The sequence below is a fragment of the Malus domestica genome, chromosome 12, assembly GCF_042453785.1.
Source record: "Malus domestica chromosome 12, GDT2T_hap1".
NCBI classification, from domain to species: Eukaryota; Viridiplantae; Streptophyta; class Magnoliopsida; order Rosales; family Rosaceae; genus Malus; species Malus domestica.
Window position 1 is genome coordinate 24,815,818 of NC_091672.1, and position 13,820 is coordinate 24,829,637.

The window sequence follows — 13,820 nt, forward strand, 5'->3', positions numbered from 1 at the left end:
ATTAATCAAATTACATTCAAATCTATTCTACTAAAACCCAAACATTCCTAATGTTAATCGGCCAATCACATAGCTCAATTATAGTGGCCTTTGGTTCATAATCACCCTTTTCTTAATCAATCAAATTAACTAAGAAAACAACTTTAAACAATTGGTTTTTGGATCCATAGAATTGATTTAAATGGAACTAAATGAAATGAAAATCCAATTCTCATTTAAAGAGACAAAACAATTTTGTTCTCATCCTTTTGGGCCAAAAGGAAACTATGACCACAACATTTGGGCCACAACGTAAAAACGTAAACTTTTTGGGCTAAAATGCAAATACACAAAAGTATCTAAAACTTTATGTAATTGCACAAAAGGCCCCAAAAATAACCCCACTTGGGGTGGCCGGCCATTTGGGAAAAATTTGAAAAAAAAATCTAAAAAATTTTGCTAGTGGTTTTTGGTGGGTGAGGAAAAGGATGAAAGTGATGATTTGTTTGAAAAAAAAAAAACTATGACTAATTATGACAAATATTAAAATCATTTCATCACATCTCACCAATAACCTCAATCATCAAAATTTAAACCAAAACTTTATGAAAAACATAAAACTTTTGAATCAAAACTTCAAAACTTTATGTTCTTGGCAAGAACTTCAAGAACATTGAAGAACACTCATGAAAACTCATAATAGCTCCATGAATGTTTTCACTTACCAAAACTCAAATTTTCACCATTCAAAAGAGGGCTAACATCCTAGGGTACTTAGGGGTTCCAAAAGTCACTTTAAAACCATTTTAACAAGACAAACATGAACCCAAAAAATCACCCTTTGGATTTGGCCGAATTTCCCAAAACACATGGCACCAAATTTTAGTTCCAATATTCATGCTTAAATGAAATACATCTACAACATTTGAGATGCTAAATTTTCTAGCAAAATTTATAAATTCAAAAGCAAGAACAAAGCTTGTAACATTTACAACATTTAAATCACAAAATATGAAAGTCACAAAAAACCCAAAAGGATTCACCATAAACTAGGCCTAGGCTCTGATACCACTTGAAGGAAAAATTTTGTCCTAGCTAAGAACAAGTATGAACATTTGAATACATATGCATACTATTAACTCATTAATATAGGCATGCATCCAAAAACAATTCAATAAAACCCATGACTTTCAAAGCCTAGTATATGGTGAACCAAAATAAACTCTTTAACAACATTAAAGAGAAAGAAGAATTTAGTGATTCTTTACCCTTGAAGCTCATCCTTGTTTACACAAGGGATTCACCCAAGTGGAGGGCCTTCAAGTCACCTCCAAGCTCCTTGAATCCTTCTTTTAGTGCTCCTTTGATGATTTGAGAAAAAAGGATTTGTTCTCCAAAACACCAAAAGCTTGATGTCTCTAAGTCTCTTCACCAAGGTTGTATCTTGTGAAGATGATATGGATGATTAAAAGAAGAAGAGATTGCTAGATGTTTCTTCCTTTAATGGCCGGCCTCTTTGAAGAAAATGGAGAACATGTTTTCACCCAATTTCAACTAGAAAACCCTTGAAGCTATAAAGTTGAATTTATACTTCATTTCTTTGGTGAGTGGCAAACTTGCAATTAAGCAAACTTTGCCCATCCAACCCTAATGGCCGGCCTCCTTGGTGTTATTGGGCTATTTGCCCATTTTGTTTTAGTTGTCATACAACTTAATCATAATGGGCCTTTTGGACCAAAACGCTTTTGGGCCCCGAAACCCAAAACCAACATATAAGCCCAATACGAACCTTTCGTATAATTAATTAACTAATTAATTAATCTTGACCATTCTTCAATTAAACCATTTAATTGCTTATCCATTTCATTTGATTTCTTCACATACATCCTTACTCGGTGTACGATCCATTAGGTTCTAATTAGCGAGGCAGTGGGCGATGTTACTCTTAACTATCGATTGTGAATTGAAACCACATTTCAATTCTCCCTTTTATTGATTAGTATTTTCTAACCATTAGGGCTTCCACAAACCATGGTTGACGCCTAGCAGTATGTCATGGTTACCCAAGCTAAGTAGAATTGGTTGGAGAACCTATCCAGTTACAACTACAATGCAATACGGTTATTCTCTAATACAATACTCTTAATCACATTGTTTAAGTGATAGTTTGTTTCATGTCTAATATCCAATGTGATACTTTCTTATATGATTCCCTTGAATATGATTTGGAACATCCTTCCTTTAGTCATATTCATTTGCTTTGGCCAAAGACTTTAGAATCATATCTTAGAGTATTCTCCCTCCACCATGGAAGGTTAGAGATCCCTTGTTGTACATTCATATGCCTACATGACTAGATAGCTTGACCCCAACAATGCCGTGGACACTCCGAGGGAATGCCATTGACAGGATCAAAGATCAAGGACCTAACCATTAGACATCTATGATGCCTCAGGTCAAATGACTACTTTGCATATTGCAACCTTAGAGTTCTTACATGACATGTATGTTCGAACTCTGATTTGATCGTAGTTCAGTGTACTCGATTACTCTTTCGAGCACCTATGTGTTTGTCTTAGTGTCCAACACCAAATCACTTGAGACTAGTCATACTCACGCTTGAGTCAACATAACACATACTAACCTTAGCGGATAGTCAATGCTCAATTGGCAATCCTATGGCTAGGAACGTTTTAGGAATGAACATAAGAGAAAGGTCTCGATAATCTAACTCACTTAGATCACTTATCTCTTAGAACAAATACATTCCTTGGATTCACTTATTGCTTAAACACATGATACAATAAACAATGATTAACAATAAGATTTGCCCTCCATTAAACATATAAAAGTTTAACATAATAAGTATTCCAAAAAGCTATTACATCAAATGAGTGGCTTTGTGGGCATACTTCCAACACCTAGGACTATGCAATCCTTGTACGCAGTTATGTTAGTTGATCGGATTATATTTATATATATTTTTACTTCAAATTCACTCGTCTTTTCTTAGTTAGTTCCTTATATTTTTGAGCTATTTACGTTATTTTTGTGTTTATAGGATTTGTTATGCAAAGAAAATAAAAATAGAACAAGTGAAATTTTATTCGTGAAAAGCAAATTTAAATTACAATATTGCTAACCCATTGTGACGCTAAATGATAAACCAATATTTAAACTATATATTTCATCATTTTATATTTCTTTTCTTGTCTAATTTATTTGGAAGCTTTAAGTATTTATGATACTTTTGATATATTGTGTTTGTAGGAGTAACATGATCCAAAGAACTTATTTTTTCTGCTATGTGGGGCTGCTAGAAACTAAATGAAAATAAAAGGAGAGCATCGGGAGGAGAATATAGAGGAAAGCAAGCTGCCTTTGCAGCTGGAGGAAAGCAGGAGCGACAAAGGGATCCAAGGAAGTCAGAAGAATTAGGGGACAGCAACTGGCAAAGCAGAGGAATTGGAGGAGTCCACACGGGGGACGGAAAAAGAATCCAAAGAAGGGGAGAGAGACTGGCAGCGAGCAGAAAAAGGAGGGATTGGTGCAAAGAAAAGGCAGCGCCTGGAGGGACAGAGGGATAGACACGGGAAAGGAGAAAACAGGAGAAAACAGAATAATAAAAAATAGAGAGGAGAAACCGAGGGGGTTTTGAACCAAGAGAAGCAAGAAGCTGCCTGGCAGCTAGAGAGAGAAGCCCTTGCGCAGCAGGCCCTTGGCAGCGTGATATAGGCAGAGAGACCAGCAGAAAACCGAGGGGGAGAGAGGGCAGGTCAACAGGCGGAAAAAGAGGAAGCTGCCTTTGGCAGCGTGCTGGCAGAGCACATACTGGGCAGAGAAAGAAGGAACGTGCAGCAGAAGAAAAACAAAAGGGTCGTATATTTTCTCAAACTCATGTTTAATTTCTGGTTTAATTTGAAAATAATGTGTAACTAAGTTTATTTTGGCTAGAGGTTAATTCAAAGCCATGAATATATTTGTAATATGAATTGATTACCTTCAGTTGTGATTTCTGAGTTGTGATTTAATTTGCTTAACTGCTTGATTGATAACTTATTTTTGTATGTCGATTAAGGATGCATACTTAATTTACATGCATGAATTTGATGCTAGAATATAAGTGAATTTCACCTAATCGTTATGAACTTATATTCACAAGTAGTGAAGGTTGTTATCCACAATCGTGTTAAGTGAATTCTTGGCAAGAGTATCATGCTTTTCATAGTTACGAATGTCTCGTCAATGCTTATAGTTTTCACAAAGTTTAATGATCTTTGATTGTATCTCTATTGTGCTTTTCACGTAGGGGACTTTTGAAGAATGTTTTGAATTGTTGTATGCGTTTTCCCGTCCAATTCAATAACTTAAGGAAAACTTGAAGATTAAAAAAGTGCTGTTCACGGTTAATCTGAAGTGTTGAGATTCACAACTTATTGAAAGAACAACTGAAAATCAATTTAGGTTGCATATGTGTCATGTGTAGAGAAGAACCCTCTAGCTAATCCATCACCTATCCTTTCACCTTAATTTCATGTTTTTGTCAATTCTGTAATTTATTTAAGTTTAATTTACTTCTCGTCAAAACCAAACCCCCCATTATTAAATTATTTTATTTAGTTAGTTTTCATTGTTGTTAGTCTTTTAATTCAATTTCCGTCCATTTTAGTTCCTAGTGTCTAATTTGATTGTTTTCATTATTTTGAGTCATTCTAAGTGTGTTTCGAATTATTAGATTTTTTAGCCTAGTTTTGTGTCCTTGAGTCTTGTTTAATATTTTTAAATTAATTTAGAATAGATTAGCAATCCCTCCTAATCCCCGGCCTAGAACGATACCCTACTTACATCTATACTACAATTGTCAAAAAGAGGGTTTAATTTGTGCGCTTAGTTATTTTACGCATCATTAGTCCGCCTTGAGGCCCATTGCCACCCAACCTATATGACGTTACAGTTGGTTACTGGGTACGAACCTGACGATTTTCGTATTTACGCATTTGGGTGTGCATTCCATGTGCCAAGTTGCGTTGCCGCAACGTACCACTATGGGTCCTCAAAGAAGGATGTGTATCTTTTGTCGATCATGATTCTTGTTCACACTAGCTCTCTTCGAGCCCTTGCACACGATCTCTTTACCGCTCATTTACGGGTTGTCACTTTAATGAGACAGTCTTCCCGCCATTAAGGGGAGTTAAGAACGTCAACGTTCCTGAAGAACGATGCAAATTTACGTGGACGTTGCCCACTATGTCTCATCTCGATCCCTATACCGCATAAGTGTGATAAGAAAGTACGATGATTTTTAGATTTTAGAATGTTGCTCTAGACCCATTCCTCTAATCTAGCTAAAGTGACGAGATCATATACTAGCTGCAAACATGCCTGCAAGGATAGACGTACTTAACGGATGTTGAGTCAACATCCTTGGAGGGTGTGCCGCCCCTGTTGGATGGTTTGGACGCCCCTGTTGGACGGTCTGGTAAACCGACGGATAGCCAATCAATTTTTCTTGGCCTGGAGTATAACATATCACTCAGTTCGTAGGATTCATTTCCCTGGAAGAGGAAGACACGACACAACAATGAATCTAAACTTGATTGCTGTCTCAAATCATTTCCATCTCATGAGATTAATCCGGATTACTCCCAAGACTTAAAGTTCTTGGTCTAGTATACTAGTTTGGATGAGAAAATAGAATTGAAATGAGATTACCATCGATGATGTTTTCACTTATATGGTAGCTACCGACATAAATGAAAAATGACGATATTGAACTGTGTTTCGTTGATTAAGTGACAGCATAAAACTGATTGGACAACTAAAGTTGCAATCTAGGTTAAATTCCTTGCCAAAGTGTGTATTGGACCTATCGTTCCTACATTGCCCAAGGTAACCCTATAGTGTTACAAGTAGGAAAGGAAACGTTATGAGATGAATGAAATAGTGCGATATGATGCACGTCTTACGACGCAAGGTTTCTCTCAAAACGTCTTGTGATTGATAGCAGCATTATGAAATGTGGTTAGTGTCTCTCCATGGGGATATAAATATGGAGATTTACATGTAAGTTCTCGAAGAATTACATGGCCTGTTTCAAATAGTTCCAAAACCATGGAACACCCTCTTAACTTGTTTGAGGCGTTCACTTACAATTCGACGGATGTGGTATACCCATCTAAGTGATTATTTGATCAGTCAGGGATGAATTATGCCATTGCGTGTTAAACTATGAAGTCTTATTCCAAATTGCTAGAGTTGCAATTTATGTCATTGACACGAATCTCACTAAGACTCCGGAAGAGTTTGAGAAAATTGCCTCGCACTTGAAGACGGAATTTGAGATGAGAATCTTGGGAAAACTCGTTTATGTCTTAACCCAAAGTTGAAGCATTGTTCTGATGGTATTTTGGTCTACCAGTCGAACTACACCCCGAATGCGTTACCTTTGAGTATACCTATGATCATCCATACGTTATATGCAAATGAGACCATTGAAGAGGTTATGGAATCCGAAATTCCATATCTAAGTTCAACTTTGCGCTTCGTTGTACTTAGCTCATTGTATTTAGACAGGACATCTCATTCGCTGTTGATCTTGGTAAAGATGTAGCACTACGCCTACACGCATCCACTAAATTGGTATTAAAGACGTACCATGAAGGTACTACATGGGCAAATCCCAACATATCTCAGTGGATCCAACCCCCTGATCCTCAGAATGATGCTTGCTTTATTTGTTATGCTGATGCAGGTTACTTATCAAACCCGCACAAGGCAAAATCCCAAAATGGTTATGTCTTTACCGTTAAGGATATCGCAATATCTTGGAGGTCCATGATATGACCTTAGTTGCGAAATCTTTGAATTGTTCCAAGACTCACCTTACTTCACTACGCCACAAGTGAGACATGGTTAGGAGTTTTTATTGATATTCGAAGTACTTGTTGTGTTTTCATCCATCGTTGAGTCCCAACGACGATCCATGAAGATTATGCCGCATGTATCAACCCGACCAAGCCATGATACATCAACGAAGTCAACACCAAGACATAATGTGTCCACATCTACATCAGCAAAGCATCAGAAGATTGAAGTCATGCAAGCCGATCCCAGACAACCTTGCCGACCTCTACATGACGTCACTGCTGAAGTCAACCTTCTAGAAGTTTGTCCGAGGAATTGGTATGCCTAACTATTCATATGCAATGCTTGTTGTTCTCGTTTGGAAGTTATGTCAAACTCAGGGGGAGTATCCAGAAGTATACTTACTTGATCTTGATGTACTATTTTTCCCTACGATTACGAGTATTTTTCCCATTGGGTTTTTGCTACCTAACTAGGTTTTAACGAGGCACCTATCCTAGGTTGATCATACCCTTGTGAGTTCTTCTTCTTGCGTCCAAAAGATGTATAGTTTTGACTTAATGCAACTTCTCACGTTTCTCCTTAGACTATGGGTTTTTCCCCACCTTAGGTTTTACCATAGCGAGGATTTGTGAGTTTTATTTTTTTATGCATTCTTCCATTGATATGAGACTCGCATTCGCTCATTGTGCTGACGACTTCAACAACTGTATTTACTTCATCATTGAAGACCTGATGCACCATTTACTTGAGTATTTACACACTCAAGGGAGAGTGTTGCAGTCCTATTAGAATAAGAATGTGATTGTGTAAATCCTAGTAGATATGAGAATGTATCTTATATTTCTATTAGAAGTAGATTACCTATTAAATGTTGTAATCCTAAAGGGTAAGAATTAACATTTCCTACTACTATAAATAAAGGCACAATGGGTTGGAATAACACACACCCACAATTACATATCTCTCTCTTCGTCTCTCTATGCCGCACCTTCCCTCTCTCTATGGCCTCCATAATTGTTCAGTAATTTATGCCTACAACACATACATTCAATTTTTTGTGCAACTTATCCCAATTTTGAAAATTGTTTTGACGGTTTTGTACATTTAAGAGAGCAAGCTATTATAACACCTAGAAATACAGTTGTTACAGATATAAATAATTATATCATCGATTTATTACCTGTAGAGAAACACACATTTTTGAGTTATGATTCTTTGTGCTCTTCGAATACAAAAGTTGAAAATCTTGAAATAATGTATCCCACTGAATTTTTGAACAAACTTGACTTCAATGGTTTACTTGCACATAATCTGGTTTTGAAAATACGAATGCCCATTATGTTGCTACGAAATTTAAATCAATCTTTAGGTTTATGTAATGGAACTAGATTAGTAGTTGCTCAATTGTTTAATAGAATTATTGAAGCTAAGATTCTTGCTGGAGGCAATATTGGTCACAAAGTTTTCATACCAAGAATTACTTTTACATCAACAAAAAGCAAATGGCCATTCATTTTTAAAAGACGCCAATTTCCAGTTAGACCATGTTATGCAATGACAATTAATAAAAGCCAAGGTCAATCTTTGAAACAAGTTGGTTTATATATTTCAGAACCTGTTTTAACACATGGTCAGTTATATGTTGCATTGTCTAGAGTAACTCTCGACAGTTTAAATTTTTTGATAGAAAATGGAGAAAGTGATGCTAAAAACTGTACTCTAAATATTGTCTTTAAAGATGTATTACAAAATTTACAGGAAAGTTTTTAGTTTTGTAAAATCATGTGTAAATATTTATAAAATGCTCGCTTTCAATTTCATTAAATTGTTTTCAGATTTAATTTTGTGGTGGCACACCTGTTTTCGAGTGATTTACATTTTTTGTCTGCACTATGTTGCTCACTTATTAATAAAATGTTAAATGTCGTACAAATTTGATTTCTATTTTACATTTACCAGGTTTTAGGGTTGGGCTCAAACTGCACATGTTAAAAAATAGTAGGTAATTAGACTAATTATGGTACACGTTTTATTAACGTACAACAAACAAAAAGTTCCAAATTCTTAGTTTAGTGTGACTAGATAAATCTGATTATCAGTTTAAATTATAAACATTCCTACCTTCCCCTGGTGTCACAGTTGCAACATTTTCAATGTGATTTTCCGCTTTTTACATCCTCATCATCCATTCTTTCCAAAGCTGAAAAGAAGTTTGATCATCCTGCATATACCACACATAGGTAAGTTAATCTCATCTACTTTTTTTGCTTTGCTTAAATCATAACTTGATAAATTTAAGTTCCTTTTGATGCTTTCTTGGAAATTCTTTAGTTAGTCATTTTACTAATCATAATCACACTTCTTAATCTTATTTGATAATGAAATAACATAGCTATTTTAACTAGGATAACAACAAAAAACTGTTTGTTTTACCTGTAGAATTTTATGATACGCACAGTATATACCAATTGTATCATGTGACTAAGTACAATTAGTGACCTTCGTTCAGGTCTTTCAATTTCATTTGTTAAATAGGTGTATAGTGATTGGATACGCTAGTTGTCGTTCATGTGAGTCCACATAAGTACAAAAGCTAATGTTCTGTAGACACATTTTTGTGTTAAAACCATCGACCTTAAAATATTTTGTAAACTTAACTATAAGGTTTTCTCAATGTCTAATAAATGTACATATAAATGTAGCTTACTTAATTAATCTTTGTACCTAACAACCAATTGTCTACCCTTTTGTGTAAAAATTTTGGCACCAAAAAGAAATTATGGCACTGAGGAAGAAATTGTGCGAAGGATCCAATTTCAATGGCAAAATTATGGACAACTTTGCAAGGTATTACAGCTCGAAGATGGACTTAAGGAAGCTAAAGCCTATGATTCAAAAGAGAATCCAAAACCGAGCTAAAGATTACCTAGTGCCGGCCATGGTACCAGTTGCCCAGGAGGTCTTTAATTCCCGGAGGCTCGTTATGCAAGGTGTCTCTACTCTCCTCAAAATGGTACCAGTTTTGGCCTGCAAGTAAATTCCTCATCTGCCAAGTATTTGTTTACTTATAAAATAAATTCTTTTTAAGCTTTGAACTACTTGGCACTTTATTGTTCCATTGCATAGTTACTGACATGTCATGTCCTGGAATAATACCGACTTTGAAGCTCCATAGTTTATGTTCTGTATTTCTTGTTTTGGAACAATTAGACCACTTTATCTGAATGGTCCTGACTCCTCCCTAAATGTTATTTTTAGGAGCAATTTATGTGACTCAACGAAAGGCCACTTAATTCAGACTTGTTGTGGCTTCAAACGTCGTGGCAAAAATCGAGTTCATGAATGGATAGTTGGTGGTTTGAAAGATGTGCTTGTTCCAGTAGAGGCATTTCACCTCAAGCACATGTTCCAGAATGTTATAAAACACCATCAGAGGTTTGACTTTGAACGTGTTCATGCAGTTGTCGAGCTATGCTGGCAAGCAGGGGCAAATGATGGAAATTATTTAAATTGGAACTCTGAAAGTGATTGTGTTGGCGTTGATGGAGCTGAGTCTTTGTCATCTGATGAACTGATTTTGGTTGCCAGTGGAACTTTGAGGGCATGGGAAATACTTAGAAATGGCGTGGAGAAGTTGCTGATGGTTTATCCAGCGAAAGTCTGTAAACATTGTTCAGAAGTTCATGTTGGGCCATCTGGGCATAAGGCTAGGCTTTGTGGAATTTTTAAATATGAGAGTTGGCAGGGAACCCATTTTTGGAGGAAGGCAAATGTAGATGATCTTGTACCTCCAAAGACTGTGGCGGCGGCGTCCTCAGGATCCTCAAGTACTTTTGAATGAAGGGAGGGGATTTTATGGGCATGCTCTGGAAGTAGTAGAACTATGCACACAGGCAGGTGCCATTGCACCTCCAAAGTATCACTGCATGATGAAACTGCACGGTGTAAGTACCATACTTGGAGATCAAAGGTTGCTCCAACCGAATGATCAAATTTAAATGCCGGTTGATTCGAAGGTAGAATATTGAACCTAGCAGAAGCTCCCCAGGACTGTTGGATCACAGATGTGTGTAGAATTGCTTATAGCTGTAATGCTTGACGATCTGAAATGGGAAAACGAAACACCACAAAAGCTCCTTTTAGATGGTCTGATCTTCATTCTTGAGAATGATTGTAACATCAGATGACTGACAACGGAGTTCAAGATGGGTTGCAAAATCAACTGAACGTGTATTGCCCCTTCAGTTGGAGCATGAAAGAGCTAATCGAATTTGTAGCTTTGCTTTAGCTATGCATGCAGAAACAGGAACGCGGAAATTTAATTAAGCTTTTCTTGTATTTAATGATGTTTTAGATGGTTAATTCAACTTAATAAATCATTGGAACGCTTATTACTTATGCTTCTCTGTAGATCTTCGGTACTATGACTAATTTACGATTGATTTTCAGCTATAGGATTATTGTTCTTATGCATATCAATGTTTACTGCGATAGACTGTCCCCAGATCCCGTTTGAAGCTGAAGTTTCCTGCTCAGAACCAATTGCCTCTGCTCATTGACTGCTTGAGTCTTCAGTTTCACCAGAATGCTGGTCGCATCGAGCAAACTCGAGGCAGTTTGTACCACAAACAAGGGCTAGCCCTGAGAATTTAGGGGACTTAGGCGAGCCTTCGAAGTGGGGCCCTAGAGTTCTCTAACTCCCGATCCTTTGTACATTGACATGTGTAAAAAAATCACTAAATACATGAAAAAGTCTATTTCTACATCAAATATCATTAAAATTTAATATAAAAAAAAGGAAAGATATACAAAAATTACTCAAATGTTACCCATCTCGCGTTTTAGATGCAAATGCACTTATTAAGTTTACATAATCTAATTTTTCAACCAATTCAAACTGAAAGAGAAGTCTCTACCCAGTATGCCAAATTTCAATCATTTTTCTATTATTACAATGTTTCTTATTACATCAATAAATGAATGAATGGATAAACATAAAGGTGATATTTAAGAGAAAAGTAAAAATAAGATGGTGGGACTATTTAAAAGGGAGAAGACATGCAACTATAAAAAGATGGTGGGACCATCTTAAGTAAAACCGTACAATTAAAATGATGTTGGGAATAGGGTTGTCTTCTTCCCCGCACGAGGCCGACCCTGCAGCAAAAGATTTTCAAATTCTGACGTTTATAAGCCCGCATAGCTCTCGCCCATCTCCATCCAAACCTACCTGGCTCCGCCTAAAAATTGGGGGCTCTTCCGAAGTGGGGACCTGTCACATCCCGGCTCGGGCCGCCACCACATCTCGGGCTCGACTCCACCGTACCACGATATTGTCCGCTTTGGGCCCCGACCACGCCATCACAGTTTTGTTTCTGGGAACTCACATGAGAACTTCCCAATGGGTCACCCATCATAAGATTGCTCTCGTGCGATCTCACTTAACTTCGGAGTTCCAATGAAATCTGAAGCCAGTGAGCTCCTAAAAGGCCTCGTGCTAAGTAGAGATGGGAATATACATATAAGGCATAGATGATCCACTCCCCTGGGCGATGTGGGATGTTACAGGGCCCTAGGCGGGCGCCTACTCCGGCTACCCTCAGGGCCGGCTCTGCACAAGACTCAATCTCCTTGATGGAAGGTGGCTCTTTATTCCATTCAAGGTCTTGAGGAACAAAAGGATCTCGGAAAATTCACAAATGTTGTACTCGTCATCAAGGTTGTCCTCCACGAAATCTAATACACAACCTGAAGACCTGAGGCCTTCCCACTGCTTGGAAAGAAAGCTCATGCGAGCCGTAGGGATAGTGTGGATGAGTTGGAGGATTTGGTGGATAACATCTTTGGGTACGTGATGCCGCGGCAGACCCTTCAACGTTGTCGTCGTTTTGGTCATCTGTGTTAGTGTTTTTGGTAGACATGATAGAAATCCAGCCGGATTTGTGAATGCCAGGTAAGGGTACCTGTGAAATGTAGACGTTCCATCTTATATGTAGTTGCATTACTTGCTGAGCAAGTAATATCTCTCGAAATAATTGCATCACTTGCCAAGCAAGTAATATATTCTAAGCCCTCTCATTCTTCGTCACGCACCCTCTCTCTCTTCCAATAAGCCCAAACTTCTAAACTTTGGGTCAAAGTAATTTTATTTCAGCCCGGCCCAACTTGGGCCCACCTGACCTTTACAAATACGAGATGTGTGCTAGCTAGGGCTCTCGATTCGATTCCAAAGTTAAGATTTTTTTTTTTTTTTTAGATTGTGCTCCACCGTCGAATCCTCCTACAAGTTTCGCCTTTTCGCACAACAGAGGTATTCTTCTCCTAACTTCTTTGTTTTCTAAAATGGTTATCGATTCTAGGGTTTGCTTTATTCGTGGCTTACCTGTAAATCAATAGAGCGAGCTGTATGTTGAATTTTTTCTTTTGGGATCTGATCTAATTGTATGTGGGTTTTTTGAATTTCAGAGAATTTGTTCTTCCTAATTATCCATGTTATCTAAAATTTGTTAATTTTATTGGTTTAATTGGTTTTCCTCTAATTTGGATGATTTATTTCTTGAAGTTAATGAGTCACATCTGCTCCATAAAAGGGTAGACAAAAAGCCAATGAGTCAATCCAGAAAACATAACAAGAAGTACAACATATTCAAAGATTCTTTTAGAACAAAACCAATATTTTTACATAAGAACATAAAACAACTATGTTTATGTCATACTTAGGGCCTCCGTATTTAGATCTCGTACAAATACTCGAGGGACTTAAATGTAATTATGTAATAAAGGAAGGGGCAAATATGTAATAAGTGAAGAGCCCTTATTCCATAAAAGGACTCCTCACCCTCACAATTGGGAGAGGCCAATTCCTAGGCCCTCTCACCCCTCTCAAAGCTCTCACTCTCAGAGCTCTCTCTCCCTCAGAAATACAATATCAGGGTGGACGTAGCCCAAACCTTGGGGTCAACCACGATACATCT

General features: G+C 37.3%; 1 pseudogene; it reads left to right on the top strand.

The window, feature by feature from the left end:
- Nucleotides 1-9,625: 9,625 nt before the first annotated feature.
- LOC103451214 (APO protein 4, mitochondrial-like) lies at nucleotides 9,626-11,244 on the top strand (annotated as a pseudogene).
- The last annotated feature ends 2,576 nt before the right edge of the window (nucleotides 11,245-13,820 follow it).